The sequence below is a fragment of the Schistocerca serialis genome, unplaced genomic scaffold (genome assembly GCF_023864345.2).
Source record: "Schistocerca serialis cubense isolate TAMUIC-IGC-003099 unplaced genomic scaffold, iqSchSeri2.2 HiC_scaffold_1417, whole genome shotgun sequence".
Classification (NCBI taxonomy): domain Eukaryota; kingdom Metazoa; phylum Arthropoda; class Insecta; order Orthoptera; family Acrididae; genus Schistocerca; species Schistocerca serialis.
The window spans coordinates 15015173-15035132 of NW_026047644.1; positions in this window are offsets into that span (position 1 = coordinate 15015173).

A 19960-nucleotide genomic window follows, 5' to 3' on the forward strand; every position below is an offset into this window, starting at 1 on the left:
CCATTCCTGTGACACTAGATATAGATTCTGATGCTTCACTTCCGGTTTACTGTATCCCTCTGACCTTCTTATTGACGATGAAACACAGAAATTGCATCGGAATTGAATACAAAACTCACAATGCCGACTTAAGTACAAGAAAACTGACTCTTCTTTCTGTCTATGTTTTGAACTATTCCTGTGACACTAGTTATAGATTCCGATGATTCACTTCAGGTTTACTGTGTCCCTTTGACCTTCTTATTGTCGATGAAACACAGAAATTGCATCGGAATTAAATACAAAAGGCACAATGCCGACTTAAGTACAAGAAAACTGACTCTTCTCACTGTCTATGTTTTGAACCATTCATGTGACACTAGTTATAGATTCCGATGCTTCTCTTCAGGCTTAGTGTATCCCTCTGACCTTCTTATTGACGATGAAACACAGAATTTGCATCGGAATCAAATACAAGAGGCACAATGCCGACTTAAGTACAAGAGAACTGACTCTTCTTACTTTCTGTGTTTTGAACCACTCCTGTGACACTAGTTGTAGATTCCGATGCTTCACTTCAGGTTCACTGTATCCCTCTGACCTTCTTATTGACGATGAAGCACAGAAATTGCATCGGAATGATATACAAAAGGCCCAATGCCGACTTAAGAAGTAGAAAACTGACTCTTCTTACTGTCTATGTTTTGAACCATTCCTGTGACACTAGTTATAGATTCCGATGCTTCACTTCAGGTTTACTGTATGCCTCTGACCTTCTTATTGACGATGAAACACAGAATTTGCATCGGAATTAAATACAAAAGACACAATGCCGACTTAAGTGAAAGAAAAATGACTCTTCTTACTGTCTAAGTTTTGAACCATTCCTGTGTCACTAGTTATAGATTTCGATGCTTCACTGCAGGTTTACTGTATCTCTCTGACCTTCTTATTGACGATGAAACACAGAAATTGCATTGGAATTAAATACGAAAGTCACAATGCCGACTTAAGTACAAGAAAACTGACTCTTCTTACTGTCTATGTTTCGAACCATTCCTGTGACACTAGTTATAGATTCCGATGCTTCACTTCAGGTTTACTGTATCCCTCTGACATTCTTATTGACGATGAAACACAGAAATTGCATCGGAATTAAATACAAAAGGCACAATGCCGTCTTATGTACAAGAAAAATGACTATTCTTACTGTCTATGTTTTGAACTATTCCTGTGACACTAGTTATAGATTCCGATGCTTCACTTCAGGTTTACTGTACCCCTCTGACCTCCTTATTGACGATGAAACGCAGAAATTACATCGGCATTAAATACAAAAGGCACAATGCTGACTTAAGTTCAAGAAAACTGACTTTTCTTACTGTCCATGTTTTGAACCATTCATGTGACACTAGTTATAGATTCCGATGCTTCACTGCAGGTTTACTGTATCCATCTGACCTTCTTATTGACGATGAAAAACAGAAATTGCATCGGAAATAAATACGAAAGTCACAATGCCGACTTAAGTACAAGAAAACTGACTCTTCTTACTGTCTATGTTTTGAACCATTACTGTGACACTAGTTATAGATTCCGATGCTTCACATCAGGTTTACTGTATCCCTCTGACCTTCTTATTGACGATGAAACACAGATATTGCATCGGAATTAATTACTAAAGGCACAATGCCGACTTAAGTACAAGAAAACTGACTCTTCTTACTGTCTATGTTTTGAACCATTCCTGTGACATTTGATATAGATTCCGATGCTTCACTTCAGGTTTACTGTATCCCTCTGACCTTCTTATTGACGATGAAACACAGATATTGCATCGGAATTAAATACAAAAGGCACAGTGCCGACTTAAGTACAAGAAAAGTGACTCTTCTTACAGTCTATGTTTTGAACCATTCCTGTGACACTAGATATAGATTCTGATGCTTCACTTCCGGTTTACTGTATCCCTCTGACCTTCTTATTGACGATGAAACACAGAAATTGCATCGGAATTGAATACAAAAGGCACAATGCCGACTTAAGTACAAGAAAACTGACTCTTCTTACTGTCTATGTTTTGAACTATTCCTGTGACACTAGTTATAGGTTCCGATGATTCACTTCAGGTTTACTGTGTCCCTTTGACCTTCTTACTGTCGATGAAACACAGAAATTGCATCGGAATTAAATACAAAAGGCACAATGCCGACTTAAGTACAAGAAAACTGACTCTTCTCACTGTCTATGTTTTGAACCATTCATGTGACACTAGTTATAGATTCCGATGCTTCACTTCAGGCTTAGTGTATCCCTCTGACCTTCTTATTGACGATGAAACACAGAATTTGCATCGGAATCAAATACAAGAGGCACAATGCCGACTTAAGTACAAGAGAACTGACTCTTCTTACTTTCTGTGTTTTGAACCACTCCTGTGACACTAGTTGTAGATTCCGATGCTTCACTTCAGGTTCACTGTATCCCTCTGACCTTCTTATTGACGATGAAGCACAGAAATTGCATCGGAATGATATACAAAAGGCCCAATGCCGACTTAAGAAGTAGAAAACTGACTCTTCTTACTGTCTATGTTTTGAACCATTCCTGTGACACTAGTTATAGATTCCGATGCTTCACTTCAGGTTTACTGTATGCCTCTGACCTTCTTATTGACGATGAAACACAGAATTTGCATCGGAATTAAATACAAAAGACACAATGCCGACTTAAGTGAAAGAAAAATGACTCTTCTTACTGTCTAAGTTTTGAACCATTCCTGTGTCACTAGTTATAGATTTCGATGCTTCACTGCAGGTTTACTGTATCTCTCTGACCTTCTTATTGACGATGAAACACAGAAATTGCATTGGAATTAAATACGAAAGTCACAATGCCGACTTAAGTACAAGAAAACTGACTCTTCTTACTGTCTATGTTTCGAACCATTCCTGTGACACTAGTTATAGATTCCGATGCTTCACTTCAGGTTTACTGTATCCCTCTGACATTCTTATTGACGATGAAACACAGAAATTGCATCGGAATTAAATACAAAAGGCACAATGCCGTCTTATGTACAAGAAAACTGACTCTTCTTACTGTCTATGCTTTGAACTATTCCTGTGACACTAGTTATAGATTCCGATGCTTCACTTCAGGTTTACTGTGTCCCTCTGGCCTTCTTATTGACGATGAAAAACAAAATTTGCATCGGAATTAAATACAAGAGGCACAATGCAGACTTTAGTACAAGAAAACTGACTCTTCGTACTTTCTATGTTTTTAACCACTCCTGTGACACTAGTTGTAGATTCCGATGCTACACTTCAGGTTCACTGTATCCCTCTGATGTTCTTATTGACGATGAAACACAGAAATTGCATCGGAATGATATACAAAAGGTTCAATGCCGACTTTAGTTGAAGAAAACTGACTCTTCTTACTGTCTATGTTTTGAACCATTCCTGTGACACTAGTTATAGATTCCGATGCTTCACTTCAGGTTTACTGTATGCCTCTGACCTTCTTATTGACGATGAAACACAGAATTTGCATCGGAATTAAATACAAAAGGCACAATGCCGACTCAAGTAAAAGAAAAATGACTCTTCTTACTGTCTATGTTTGAACCATTCCTGTGACACTAGTTATAGATTCCGATGCTTCACTTCAGGTTTACTGTTACCCTCTGACCTTCTTATTGACGATGAAACACAGAAATTCCATCGGAATTAAATACAAAAGTCACAATGCCGACATAAGTACAAGAAAACTGACTCTTCTTACTGTCTATGTTTTGAACCATTCCTGTGACACTAGTTATAGATTCCGATGCTTCACTTCAGGTTTACTGTATCCCTCTGACCTTCTTATTGACGATGAAACGCAGAAATTGCATCGGAATGAAATACAAAAGGCACAATGCCGACTTAAGTACAAGAAAACTGACTCTTCTTACTGTCTATGTTTCAACCATTCATGTGACACAAGTTATAGATTCCGATGCTTCACTTCAGGTTTTCTGTATCGATCTGACCTTCTTATTGACGACGAAATACAGAAATTACATCGGAATTAAATAGAAAAGGCACAATGCAGACTTAAATACAAGAAAATTGACTCTTCTTACTATCTATGTTTTGAACCATACCTGTGACAATAGTTATAGATTCCGATGCTTCACTTCAGGTTTACTGTATACCTCTGACCTTCTTATTGACGATGAAACTCAGAAAATGCATCGGAATTATATACAAAAGGAACAATGCCGACTTAAGTACAAAAACACTGACTCTTCTTAATGTCTATGATTTGAACCATTCATGTGACACTAGTTATAGATACCGATGCTTCACTGCAGGTTTACTGTATCCCTCCGACCGTTTTATTGACGATGAAACACAGAAATTGCATCGGAATTAAATACAAATAGCACAATGCCGACTTAAGTACAAGAAAACTGACTCTTCTTACTGTCTATGTTTTGAACTTTTCCTGTGACACTAGTTGTAGATTCCGATGCTTCACTTCAGGATCACAGTGTCCCTCTGGCCTTCTTATTGACGATGAAACACAGAAATTGCATCGGAATTAAATACATAAGGCACAATGCCGACTTAAGTATAAGAAAACTGACTCTTCTCACTGTCTACGTTTTGAACATTCATGTGACACTAGTTATAGATTCCGATGCTTCACTTCAGGTTTTCTGTATCCCTCTGACCTTCTTATTGACGATGAAAAACAGAATTTGCATCGGAATTAAATACAAGAGGCACAATGCCGACTGAAGTACAAGAAAACTGACTCTTCGTACTTTCTATGTTTTTAACCACTCCTGTGACACTAGTTGTAGATTCCGATGCTACACTTCAGGTTCACTCAATCCCTCTGACCTTCTTACGGACGATGAAACACAGAAATTGCATTGGAATGATATACAAAAGGCCCAATGCCGATTTAAGTAGAAGAAAACTGACTCTTCTTACTGTCTATGTTATGAACCATTCCTGTGACACTAGTTATAGATTCCGATGCTTCACTTCAGGTTTACTGTATGCCTCTGACCTTCTTGTTGACGATGAAACACAGAATTTGCATCGGAATTAAATACAAAAGGCACAATGCCGACATAAGTAAAAGAAAAATGACTCTTCTTACTGTCTATGTTTGAACCATTCCTGTGACACTAGTTATAGATTCCGATGCTTCACTTCAGGTTTACTGTTACCCTCTGACCTTCTTATTGACGATGAAACACAGAAATTGCATCGGCATTAAATACAAAAGGCACAATGCTGACTTAAGTACAAGAAAACTGACTCTTCTTACTGTCTATGTTTTGAACCATTCATATGACACTAGTTATAGATTCCGATGCTTCACTGCAGGTTTACTGTATCCCTCTGACCTTCTTATGGACGATGAAACACAGAAATTGCATCGGAATTAAATACAAAAGTCACAATGCCGACATAAGTACAAGAAAACCGACTCTTCTTACTGTCTATGTTTTGAACCATTCCTGTGACACTAGTTATAGATTCAGATGCTTCACTTCAGGTTTACTGTATCCCTCTGACCTTCTTATTGACGATGAAACACAGAAATTGCATCGGAATTAAATACAAAAGGCACAATGCCGACTTAAGTACAAGAAAAATTACTCTTCTTACTGTCTATGTTTTGAACCATTCCTGTGACACTAGTTATAGATTCCGATGCTTCACTTCAGGTTTTCTGTATCGATCTGACCTTCTTATTGACGACGAAATACAGAAATTGCATCGGAATTAAATACAAAAGGCACAATGCCGACTTAAATACAAGAAAATTGACTCTTCTTACTATCTATGTTTTGAACCATACCTGTGACAATAGTTATAGATTCCGATGCTTCATTTCAGGTTTACTGTATACCTCTGACCTTCGTATTGACGATGAAACTCAGAAATTGCATCGGAATTATATACAAAAGGCACAATGCCGACTTAAGTACAAGAATACTGACTCTTTTTAATGTCTATGATTTGAACCATTCATGTGACACTAGTTATAGATTCCGATGCTTCACTGCAGTTTTACTGTATCCCTCTGACCGTCTTATTGACGATGAAACACAGAAATTGCATCGGAATTAAATACATAAGGCACAATGCCGACTTAAGTACAAGAAAACTGACTCTTCTTACTGTCTATGTTTTGATCCATTCCTGTGACACTAGTTATTGATTCCGATCCATCACTTCAGGTTTACTGTATCCCTCTGACCTTCTTATTGACGATGTAACATAGAAATTGCATCGCAATTAAATAGAAAAGGAACAATGCCGACTTAAGTACAAGAAAAATGACTCTTCTTACTGTCTATGATTTGAACCATTCCTGTGACACTTGATATAGATTCCGATGCTTCATTTCAGGTTTACTGTATCCCTCTGACCTTCTTATTGACGATGAAACACAGAAATTGCATCGGAATTAAATATAAAAAGCACAATGCAGACTTAAGTACAAGAAAACTTACTCTTCTTATTTTCTATGTCTTGAACCATTCCTGTGACACTAGTTATAGAATCCGATGCTTCACATCAGGTTTACTGTATCCCTCTGACCTTCTTATTGACGATGAAACACAGAAATTGCATCGGAATTAAATACAAAACGCACAATGCCGACTTAAGTACAAGAATACTGACTCTTCTTACTGTCTATGTCTTGAACCATTCATGTGACACTAGTTATAGATTCCGATGCTTCACTTCAGGTTTACTGTATCCCTCTGACCTTCTTATTGGCGATGAAACACAGAAATTGCATCGGAATTAAATACAAAAGGCACAATGATGACTTAAGTACAAGAAAACTGACTCTTCTTACTGTCTATGTTTTGAACTATTCCTGTGGCACTAGTTATAGATTCCGATGCTTCACTTCAGGTTTACTGTGTCTCTCTGACCTTCTTACTGTCGATGAAACATAGAAATTGCATCGGAAATAAATACAAAACTCACAATGCCGACTTAAGTATAAGAAAACTGACTCTTCTCACTGTCTATGATTTGAACCATTCATGTGACACTAGTTATAGATTCCGATGCTTCACTTCAGGTTTACTGTATCCCTCTGACCTTCCTATAGACGATGAAACACAGAAATTGCATCGGAATTAAATACAAAAGGCACAATGGCGACATATGTACAAGAAAACTGACTCTTCTTGCTGTCTCTGTTTTGAACCACTCCTGTGACACTAGATATAGATTGCGATGCTTCACTTCAGGTTTACTGTATCCCTCTGACCTTCTTATTGACGATGAAACACACAAATTGCATCGCAAATAAATACAAAAGGCACAATGCCGACTTATGTACAAGAAAACTGACTCTTCTCACTGTCTATGATTTGAACCATTCATGTGACACTAGTTATAGATTCCGATGCTTTACTTCAGGTTTACTGTATGCCTCTGACCTTCTTATTGACGATGAAACACAGAATTTGCATCGGAATTAAATACAAGTACAAGAAAACTGACTCTTCCTACTTTCTATGCTTTGAACCACTCCCGCGACACTAGTTATAGATTCCGATGCTTCACTTCAGGTTCACTGTATCCCTCTGACCTTCGTATTGACGATGAAACACAGAAATTGCATCGGAATTAAATACAAAAGGCACAATGCCGACTTAAGTACAAGAAAACTGACTCTTCTTACTGTCTATGTTTTGATCCATTCCTGTGACACTAGTTATAGATTCCGATCCATCACTTCAGGTTTACTGTATTCCTCTGACCTTCTTATTGACGATGAAACACAGAAATTGCATCGGAATTAAATACAAAAGGCACAGTGCCGACTTAAGTAAAAGAAAACTGACTCTTCTTACTGTCTATGTTTCGAACCATTCCTGTGACACTATTTATAGATTCAGATGCTTCACTTCAGGTTTACTGTATGCCTCTGACCTTCTTATTGACGATGAAACACAGAATTTGCATCGGAATTAAATACAAAAGGCACAATGCCGACTTAAGTACAAGAAAACTGACTCTTCTAACTGTCTATGTTTTGAACCATTCCTGTGACACTAGTTATAGATTCCGATGCATCACTTCAGGTTTACTGTATCCCTCTGACCTTCTTATTGACGATGAAACACAGAAATTGCATCGAAATTAAATACAAAAGGCACAATGCCGACTTAAGTACAAGAAAACTGACTCTTCTTACTGTCTATGTTTTGAACCATTCCTGTGACACTACTTATTGATTCCGATGCTTCACTTCAGGTTTACTGTATCGCTCTGACCTTCTTATTGACGACGAAATACAGAAATTGCATCGGAATTAAATACAAAAGGCACAATGCAGACTTAAATACAAGAAAACTGGCTCTTCTTACTGTCTATGTTTTGAACTATTCCTGTGACACTAGTTATAGATTCCGATGCTTCACTTCAGGTTTACTGTATCCCTCTGACCTTCTTATTGACGATGAAAAACAGAATTTGCATCGGAATTAAATACAAGTACAAGAAAACTGACTCTTCTTACTTTCTATCATTTGAACCACTCCTGTGACACTAGTTATAGATTCCGATGCTTCACTTCAGGTTCACTGTATCCCTCTGACCTTCTTGTTGACGACGAAACACAGAAATTGCATCGGAATGATATACAAAAGGCACAATGCCGACTTAAGTAGAAGAAAACTGATACTGCTTACTGTCTATGTTTTGAACCATTCCTGTGACACTAGTTATAGATTCCGATGCTTCACTTCAGGTTTACTGTATCCCTCTGACCTTCCTATAGACGATGAAACATAGAAATTGCATCGGAAATAAATACAAAACTCACAATGCCGACTTAAGTATAAGAAAACTGACTCTTCTCACTGTCTATGATTTGAACCATTCATGTGACACTAGTTATAGATTCCGATGCTTCACTTCAGGTTTACTGTATCCCTCTGACCTTCTTATTGACGATGAAAAACAGAATTTGCATCGGAATTAAATACAAGTACAAGAAAACTGACTCTTCTTACTTTCTATCATTTGAACCACTCCTGTGACACTAGTTATAGATTCCGATGCTTCACTTCAGGTTCACTGTATCCCTCTGACCTTCTTGTTGACGACGAAACACAGAAATTGCATCGGAATGATATACAAAAGGCACAATGCCGACTTAAGTAGAAGAAAACTGATACTGCTTACTGTCTATGTTTTGAACCATTCCTGTGACACTAGTTATAGATTCCGATGCTTCACTTCAGGTTTACTGTATCCCTCTGACCTTCCTATAGACGATGAAACACAGAAATTGCATCGGAATTAAATACAAAGGGCACAATGGCGACATATGTACAAGAAAACTGACTCTTCTTGCTGTCTCTGTTTTGAACCACTCCTGTGACACTAGATATAGATTGCGATGCTTCACTTCAGGTTTACTGTATCCCTCTGACCTTCTTATTGACGATGAAACACACAAATTGCATCGCAAATAAATACAAAAGGCACAATGCCGACTTATGTACAAGAAAACTGACTCTTCTCACTGTCTATGATTTGAACCATTCATGTGACACTAGTTATAGATTCCGATGCTTTACTTCAGGTTTACTGTATGCCTCTGACCTTCTTATTGACGATGAAACACAGAATTTGCATCGGAATTAAATACAAGTACAAGAAAACTGACTCTTCCTACTTTCTATGCTTTGAACCACTCCCGCGACACTAGTTATAGATTCCGATGCTTCACTTCAGGTTCACTGTATCCCTCTGACCTTCGTATTGACGATGAAACACAGAAATTGCATCGGAATTAAATACAAAAGGCACAATGCCGACTTAAGTACAAGAAAACTGACTCTTCTTACTGTCTATGTTTTGATCCATTCCTGTGACACTAGTTATAGATTCCGATCCATCACTTCAGGTTTACTGTATTCCTCTGACCTTCTTATTGACGATGAAACACAGAAATTGCATCGGAATTAAATACAAAAGGCACAGTGCCGACTTAAGTAAAAGAAAACTGACTCTTCTTACTGTCTATGTTTCGAACCATTCCTGTGACACTATTTATAGATTCAGATGCTTCACTTCAGGTTTACTGTATGCCTCTGACCTTCTTATTGACGATGAAACACAGAATTTGCATCGGAATTAAATACAAAAGGCACAATGCCGACTTAAGTACAAGAAAACTGACTCTTCTTACTGTCTATGTTTTGAACCATTCCTGTGACACTAGTTATAGATTCCGATGCATCACTTCAGGTTTACTGTATCCCTCTGACCTTCTTATTGACGATGAAACACAGAAATTGCATCGAAATTAAATACAAAAGGCACAATGCCGACTTAAGTACAAGAAAACTGACTCTTCTTACTGTCTATGTTTTGAACCATTCCTGTGACACTACTTATTGATTCCGATGCTTCACTTCAGGTTTACTGTATCGCTCTGACCTTCTTATTGACGACGAAATACAGAAATTGCATCGGAATTAAATACAAAAGGCACAATGCAGACTTAAATACAAGAAAACTGGCTCTTCTTACTGTCTATGTTTTGAACTATTCCTGTGAAACTAGTTATAGATTCCGATGCTTCACTTCAGGTTTACTGTGTCTCTCTGACCTTCTTACTGTCGATGAAACACAGAAATTGCATCGGAATTATATACAAAACGCACAATGCCGACTTAAGTACAAGAATACTGACTCTTCTTACTGTCTATGTCTTGAACCATTCAAGTGACACTAGTTATAGATTCCGATGCTTCACTGCAGGTTTACTGTATCCCTCTGACCGTCTTATTGACGATGAAACACAGAAATTGCATCGGAATTAAATACATAAGGCACAATGCCGACTTAAGTACAAGAAAACTGACTCTTCTTACTGTCTATGTTTTGATCCATTCCTGTGACACTAGTTATTGATTCCGATCCATGACTTCAGGTTTACTGTATCCCTCTGACCTTCTTATTGACGATGAAACGTAGAAATTGCATCGCAATTAAATAGAAAAGGAACAATGCCGACTTAAGTACAAGAAAACTGACTCTTCTTACTGTCTATGTTTTGAACCATTACTGTGACACTAGTTATAGATTCCGATGTTTCACATCAGGTTTACTGTATCCCTCTGACCTTCTTATTGAAGATGAAACACAGATATTGCATCGGAATTAAATACTAAAGGCACCATGCCGACTTAAGTACAAGAAAAATCACTCTTCTTACTGTCTATGATTTGAACCATTCCTGTGACACTTGATATAGATTCCGATGCTTCATTTCAGGTTTACTGTATCCCTCTGACCTTCTTATTGACGATGAAACACAGAAATTGCATCGGAATTAAATATAAAAAGCACAATGCAGACTTAAGTACAAGAAAACTTACTCTTCTTACTTTCTATGTCTTGAACCATTCCTGTGACACTAGTTATAGAATCAGATGCTTCACATCAGGTTTACTGTATCCCTCTGACCTTCTTATTGACGATGAAACACAGAAAATGCATCGGAATTAAATACAAAACGCACAATGCCGACTTAAGTACAAGAATACTGACTCTTCTTACTGTCTATGTCTTGAACCATTCATGTGACACTAGTTATAGATTCCGATGCTTCACTTCAGGTTTACTGTATCCCTCTGACCTTCTTATTGACGATGAAACACAGAAATTGCATCGGAATTAAATACAAAAGGCACAATGATGACTTAAGTACAAGAAAACTGACTCTTCTTACTGTCTATGTTTTGAACTATTCCTGTGACACTAGTTATAGATTCCGATGCTTCACTTCAGGTTTACTGTGTCTCTCTGACCTTCTTACTGTCGATGAAACATAGAAATTGCATCGGAAATAAATACAAAAGGCACAATGCCGACTTAAGTATAAGAAAACTGACTCTTCTCACTGTCTATGATTAGAACCATTCATGTGACACTAGTTATAGATTCCGATGCTTCACTTCAGGTTTACTGTATCCCTCTGACCATCTTATTGACGATGAAAAACAGAATTTGCATCGGAATTAAATACAAGTACAAGAAAACTGACTCTTCTTACTTTCTATCATTTGAACCACTCCTGTGACACTAGTTATAGATTCCGATGCTTCACTTCAGGTTCACTGTATCCCTCTGACCTTCTTGTTGACGACGAAACACAGAAATTGCATCGGAATGATATACAAAAGGCACAATGCCGACTTAAGTAGAAGAAAACTGACACTGCTTACTGTCTATGTTTTGAACCATTCCTGTGACACTAGTTATAGATTCCGATGCTTCACTTCAGGTTTACTGTATCACTCTGACGTTCTTATTGACGATGAAACACAGAAATTGCATCGGAATTAAATACAAAAGGCACAATGGCGACATATGTACAAGAAAACTGACTCTACTTGCTGTCTCTGTTTTGAACTATTCCTGTTACACTAGATATAGATTGCGATGCTTCACTTCAGGTTTACTGTATCCCTCTGACCTTCTTATTGACGATGAAACACACAAATTGCATCGCAAATAAGTACAAAAGGCACAATGCCGACTTATGTACAAGAAAACTGACTCTTCTCACTTTCTATGATTTGAACCATTCATGTGACACTAGTTATAGATTCCGATGCTTCACTTCAGGTTTACTGTATGCCTCTGACCTTCTTATTGACGATGAAACACAGAATTTGCATCGGAATTAAATACAAGTACGAGAAAACCGACTCTTCTTACTTTCTATGCTTTGAACCACTCCCGTGACACTAGTTATAGATTCCGATGCTTCACTTCAGGTTCACTGTATCCCTCTGACCTTCTTATTGACGATGAAACACAGAAATTGCATCGGAATGATATACAAAAGGCACAATGCCGACTTAAGTAGAAGAAAACTGACTCTTCTTACTGTCTATGATTTGAATCATTCCTGTGACACTAGTTATGGATTCCGATGCTTCACTTCAGGATTACTGTATCACTCTGACCTTCTTATTGACAATGAAACACAGAAACTGCATCGGAATTAAATACAAAAGGCACAATGCCGACTTAAGTACAAGAAAACTGACTCTTCTTACTGTCTATGTTTTGAACCATTCCTGTGACACTAGTTATAGAGTCCGAGCTTCACTTCAGGTTTACTGTATGCCTCTGACCTTCTTATTGACGATGAAACACAGAATTTGCATCGGAATTAAATACAAAAGGCACAATGCCGACTTAAGTAAAAGAAAACTGACTCTTCCTACTGTCTATGTTTTGAACCATTCCTGTGACACTAGTTAAAGATTCCGATGCTTCACTTCAGGTTTACTGTATCCCTCTGACCTTCTTATTGACGATGAAACACAGAAATTGCATCGAAATTAAATACAAAAGGCACAATGCCGACTTAAGTACAAGAAAACTGACTCTTCTTACTGTCTATGTTTTGAACCATTCCTGTGACACTAGTTATAGATTCCGATGCTTCACTTCAGGTTTACTGTATCGCTCTGACCTTCTTATTGACGACGAAATACAGAAATTGCATCGGAATTAAATACAAAAGGCAGAATGCAGACTTAAATACAAGTAAACTGGCTCTTCTTACTGTCTATGTTTTGAACTATTCCTGTGGCACTAGTTATAGATTCCGATGCTTCACTTCAGGTTTACTGTGTCTCTCTGACCTTCTTACTGTCGATGAAACACAGAAATTGCATCGGAATTAAATACAAAACGCACAATGCCGACTTAAGTACAAGATTACTGACTCTTCTTACTGTCTATGTCTTGAACCATTCAAGTGACACTAGTTATAGATTCCGATGCTTCACTTCCGGTTTACTGTATCCCTCTGACCTTCTTATTGACGATGAAACACAGAAATTGCATCGGAATTAAATACAAAAGGCACAATGATGACTTAAGTACAAGAAAACTGACTCTTCTTACTGTCTATGTTTTGAACTATTCCTGTGACACTAGTTATAGATTCCGATGCTCACTTCAGGTTTACTGTGTCTCTCTAACCTTCTTACTGTCGATGAAACATAGAAATTGCATCGGAAATAAATACAAAAGGCACAATGCCGACTTAAGTATAAGAAAACTGACTCTTCTCACTGTCTATGATTTGAACCATTCATGTGACACTAGTTATAGATTCCGATGCTTCACTTCAGGTTTACTGTATCCCTCTGACCTTCTTATTGACGATGAAAAACAGAATTTGCATCGGAATTAAATACAAGTACAAGAAAACTGACTCTTCTTACTTTCTATCATTTGAACCACTCCTGTGACACTAGTTATAGATTCCGATGCTTCACTTCAGGTTCACTGTATCCCTCTGACCTTCTTGTTGACGACGAAACACAGAAATTGCATCGGAATGATATAGAAAAGGCACAATGCCGACTTAAGTAGAAGAAAACTGACACTGCTTACTTTCTATGTTTTGAACCATTCCTGTGACACTAGTTATAGATTCCGATGCTTCACTTCAGGTTTACTGTATCCCTCTGACCTTCTTATTGACGATGAAACACAGAAATTGCATCGGAATTAAATACAAAAGGCACAATGGCGACATATGTACAAGAAAACTGACTCTTCTTGCTGTCTCTGTTTTGAACCATTCCTGTGACACTAGATATAGATTGCGATGCTTCACTTCAGGTTTACTGTATCCCTCTGACCTTCTTATTGACGATGAAACACACAAATTGCATCGCAAATAAATACAAAAGGCACAATGCCGACTTATGTACAAGAAAACTGACTCTTCTCATTGTCTATGATTTGAACCATTCATGTGACACTAGTTAAACATTCCGATGCTTCACTTCAGGTTTACTGTATCCCTCTGACCTTCGTATTGACGATGAAACACAGAAATTGCATCGGAATTAATTACTAAAGGCACAATGCCGACTTAAGTACAAGAAAACTGACTCTTCTTACTGTCTATGTTTTGAACCATTCATGTGAGACTAGTTATAGATTCCGATGCTTCATTTCAGGTTTACTGTATCCCTCTGACCTTCCTATAGACGATGAAACACAGAAATTGCATCGGAATTAAATACAAAAGGCACAATGGCGACATATGTACAAGAAAACTGACTCTTCTTGCTGTCTCTGTTTTGAACCACTCCTGTGACACTAGATATAGATTGCGATGCTTCACTTCAGGTTTACTGTATCCCTCTGACCTTCTTATTGACGATGAAACACACAAATTGCATCGCAAATAAATACAAAAGGCACAATGCCGACTTATGTACAAGAAAACTGACTCTTCTCACTGTCTATGATTTGAACCATTCATGTGACACTAGTTATAGATTCCGATGCTTTACTTCAGGTTTACTGTATGCCTCTGACCTTCTTATTGACGATGAAACACAGAATTTGCATCGGAATTAAATACAAGTACAAGAAAACTGACTCTTCCTACTTTCTATGCTTTGAACCACTCCCGCGACACTAGTTATAGATTCCGATGCTTCACTTCAGGTTCACTGTATCCCTCTGACCTTCGTATTGACGATGAAACACAGAAATTGCATCGGAATTAAATACAAAAGGCACAATGCCGACTTAAGTACAAGAAAACTGACTCTTCTTACTGTCGATGTTTTGATCCATTCCTGTGACACTAGTTATAGATTCCGATCCATCACTTCAGGTTTACTGTATTCCTCTGACCTTCTTATTGACGATGAAACACAGAAATTGCATCGGAATTAAATACAAAAGGCACAGTGCCGACTTAAGTAAAAGAAAACTGACTCTTCTTACTGTCTATGTTTCGAACCATTCCTGTGACACTATTTATAGATTCAGATGCTTCACTTCAGGTTTACTGTATGCCTCTGACCTTCTTATTGACGATGAAACACAGAATTTGCATCGGAATTAAATACAAAAGGCACAATGCCGACTTAAGTACAAGAAAACTGACTCTTCTAACTGTCTATGTTTTGAACCATTCCTGTGACACTAGTTATAGATTCCGATGCATCACTTCAGGTTTACTGTATCCCTCTGACCTTCTTATTGACGATGAAACACAGAAATTGCATCGAAATTAAATACAAAAGGCACAATGCCGACTTAAGTACAAGAAAACTGACTCTTCTTACTGTCTATGTTTTGAACCATTCCTGTGACACTACTTATTGATTCCGATGCTTCACTTCAGGTTTACTGTATCGCTCTGACCTTCTTATTGACGACGAAATACAGAAATTGCATCGGAATTAAATACAAAAGGCACAATGCAGACTTAAATACAAGAAAACTGGCTCTTCTTACTGTCTATGTTTTGATCTATTCCTGTGACACTAGTTATAGATTCCGATGCTTCACTTCAGGTTTACTGTGTCTCTCTGACCTTCTTATTGTCGATGAAACATAGAAATTGCATCGGAAATAAATACAAAACTCACAATGCCGACATAAGTATAAGAAAACTGACTCTTCTCACTGTCTATGATTTGAACCATTCATGTGACACTAGTTATAGATTCCGATGCTTCACTTCAGGTTTACTGTATCCCTCTGACCTTCTTATTGACGATGAAAAACAGAATTTGCATCGGAATTAAATACAAGTACAAGAAAACTGACTCTTCTTACTTTCTATCATTTGAACCACTCCTGTGACACTAGTTATAGATTCCGATGCTTCACTTCAGGTTCACTGTATCCCTCTGACCTTCTTGTTGACGACGAAACACAGAAATTGCATCGGAATGATATACAAAAGGCACAATGCCGACTTAAGTAGAAGAAAACTGATACTGCTTACTGTCTATGTTTTGAACCATTCCTGTGTCACTAGTTATAGATTCCGATGCTTCACTTCAGGTTTACTGTATCCCTCTGACCTTCCTATAGACGATGAAACACAGAAATTGCATCGGAATTAAATACAAAAGGCACAATGGCGACATATGTACAAGAAAACTGACTCTTCTTGCTGTCTCTGTTTTGAACCACTCCTGTGACACTAGATATAGATTGCGATGCTTCACTTCAGGTTTACTGTATCCCTCTGACCTTCTTATTGACGATGAAACACACAAATTGCATCGCAAATAAATACAAAAGGCACAATGCCGACTTATGTACAAGAAAACTGACTCTTCTCACTGTCTATGATTTGAACCATTCATGTGACACTAGTTATAGATTCCGATGCTTTACTTCAGGTTTACTGTATGCCTCTGACCTTCTTATTGACGATGAAACACAGAATTTGCATCGGAATTAAATACAAGTACAAGAAAACTGACTCTTCCTACTTTCTATGCTTTGAACCACTCCCGCGACACTTGTTATAGATTCCGATGCTTCACTTCAGGTTCACTGTATCCCTCTGACCTTCGTATTGACGATGAAACACAGAAATTGCATCGGAATTAAATACAAAAGGCACAATGCCGACTTAAGTACAAGAAAACAGACTCTTCTTACTGTCTATGTCTTGATCCATTTCTGTGACACTAGTTATAGATTCCGATCCATCACTTCAGGTTTACTGTATTCCTCTGACCTTCTTATTGACGATGAAACACAGAAATTGCATCGGAATTAAATACAAAAGGCACAGTGCCGACTTAAGTAAAAGAAAACTGACTCTTCTTACTGTCTATGTTTCGAACCATTCCTGTGACACTATTTATAGATTCAGATGCTTCACTTCAGGTTTACTGTATGCCTCTGACCTTCTTATTGACGATGAAACACAGAATTTGCATCGGAATTAAATACAAAAGGCACAATGCCGACTTAAGTACAAGAAAACTGACTCTTCTTACTGTCTATGTTTTGAACCATTCCTGTGACACTAGTTATAGATTCCGATGCATCACTTCAGGTTTACTGTATCCCTCTGACCTTCTTATTGACGATGAAACACAGAAATTGCATCGAAATTAAATACAAAAGGCACAATGCCGACTTAAGTACAAGAAAACTGACTCTTCTTACTGTCTATGTTTTGAACCATTCCTGTGACACTACTTATTGATTCCGATGCTTCACTTCAGGTTTACTGTATCGCTCTGACCTTCTTATTGACGACGAAATACAGAAATTGCATCGGAATTAAATACAAAAGGCACAATGCAGACTTAAATACAAGAAAACTGGCTCTTCTTACTGTCTATGTTTTGAACTATTCCTGTGAAACTAGTTATAGATTCCGATGCTTCACTTCAGGTTTACTGTGTCTCTCTGACCTTCTTACTGTCGATGAAACACAGAAATTGCATCGGAATTAAATACAAAACGCACAATGCCGACTTAAGTACAAGAATACTGACTCTTCTTACTGTCTATGTCTTGAACCATTCAAGTGACACTAGTTATAGATTCCGATGCTTCACTGCAGGTTTACTGTATCCCTCTGACCGTCTTATTGACGATGAAACACAGAAATTGCATCGGAATTAAATACATAAGGCACAATGCCGACTTAAGTACAAGAAAACTGACTCTTCTTACTGTCTATGTTTTGATCCATTCCTGTGACACTAGTTATTGATTCCGATCCATCACTTCAGGTTTACTGTATCCCTCTGACCTTCTTATTGACGATGAAACGTAGAAATTGCATCGCAATTAAATAGAAAAGGAACAATGCCGACTTAAGTACAAGAAAACTGACTCTTCTTACTGTCTATGTTTTGAACCATTACTGTGACACTAGTTATAGATTCCGATGCTTCACATCAGGTTTACTGTATCCCTCTGACCTTCTTAGTGAAGATGAAACACAGATATTGCATCGGAATTAAATACTAAAGGCACCATGCCGACTTAAGTACAAGAAAAATCACTCTTCTTACTGTCTATGATTTGAACCATTCCTGTGACACTTGATATAGATTCCGATGCTTCATTTCAGGTTTACTGTATCCCTCTGACCTTCTTATTGACGATGAAACACAGAAATTGCATCGGAATTAAATATAAAAAGCACAATGCAGACTTAAGTACAAGAATACTGACTCTTCTTACTGTCTATGTCTTGAACCATTCATGTGACACTAGTTATAGATTCCGATGCTTCACTTCAGGTTTACTGTATCCCTCTGACCTTCTTATTGACGATGAAACACAGAAATTGCATCGGAATTAAATACAAAAGGCACAATGATGACTTAAGTACAAGAAAACTGACTCTTCTTACTGTCTATGTTTTGAACTATTCCTGTGACACTAGTTATAGATTCCGATGCTTCACTTCAGGTTTACTGTGTCTCTCTGACCTTCTTACTGTCGATGAAACATAGAAATTGCATCGGAAATAAATACAAAAGGCACAATGCCGACTTAAGTATAAGAAAACTGACTCTTCTCACTGTCTATGATTAGAACCATTCATGTGACACTAGTTATAGATTCCGATGCTTCACTTCAGGTTTACTGTATCCCTCTGACCATCTTATTGACGATGAAAAACAGAATTTGCATCGGAATTAAATACAAGTACAAGAAAACTGACTCTTCTTACTTTCTATCATTTGAACCACTCCTGTGACACTAGTTATAGATTCCGATGCTTCACTTCAGGTTCACTGTATCCCTCTGACCTTCTTGTTGACGACGAAACACAGAAATTGCATCGGAATGATATACAAAAGGCACAATGCCGACTTAAGTAGAATAAAACTGACACTGCTTACTGTCTATGTTTTGAACCATTCCTGTGACACTAGTTATAGATTCCGATGCTTCACTTCAGGTTTACTGTATCACTCTGACGTTCTTATTGACGATGAAACACAGAAATTGCATCGGAATTAAATACAAAAGGCACAATGGCGACATATGTACAAGAAAACTGACTCTTCTTGCTGTCTCTGTTTTGAACTATTCCTGTTACACTAGATATAGATTGCGATGCTTCACTTCAGGTTTACTGTATCCCTCTG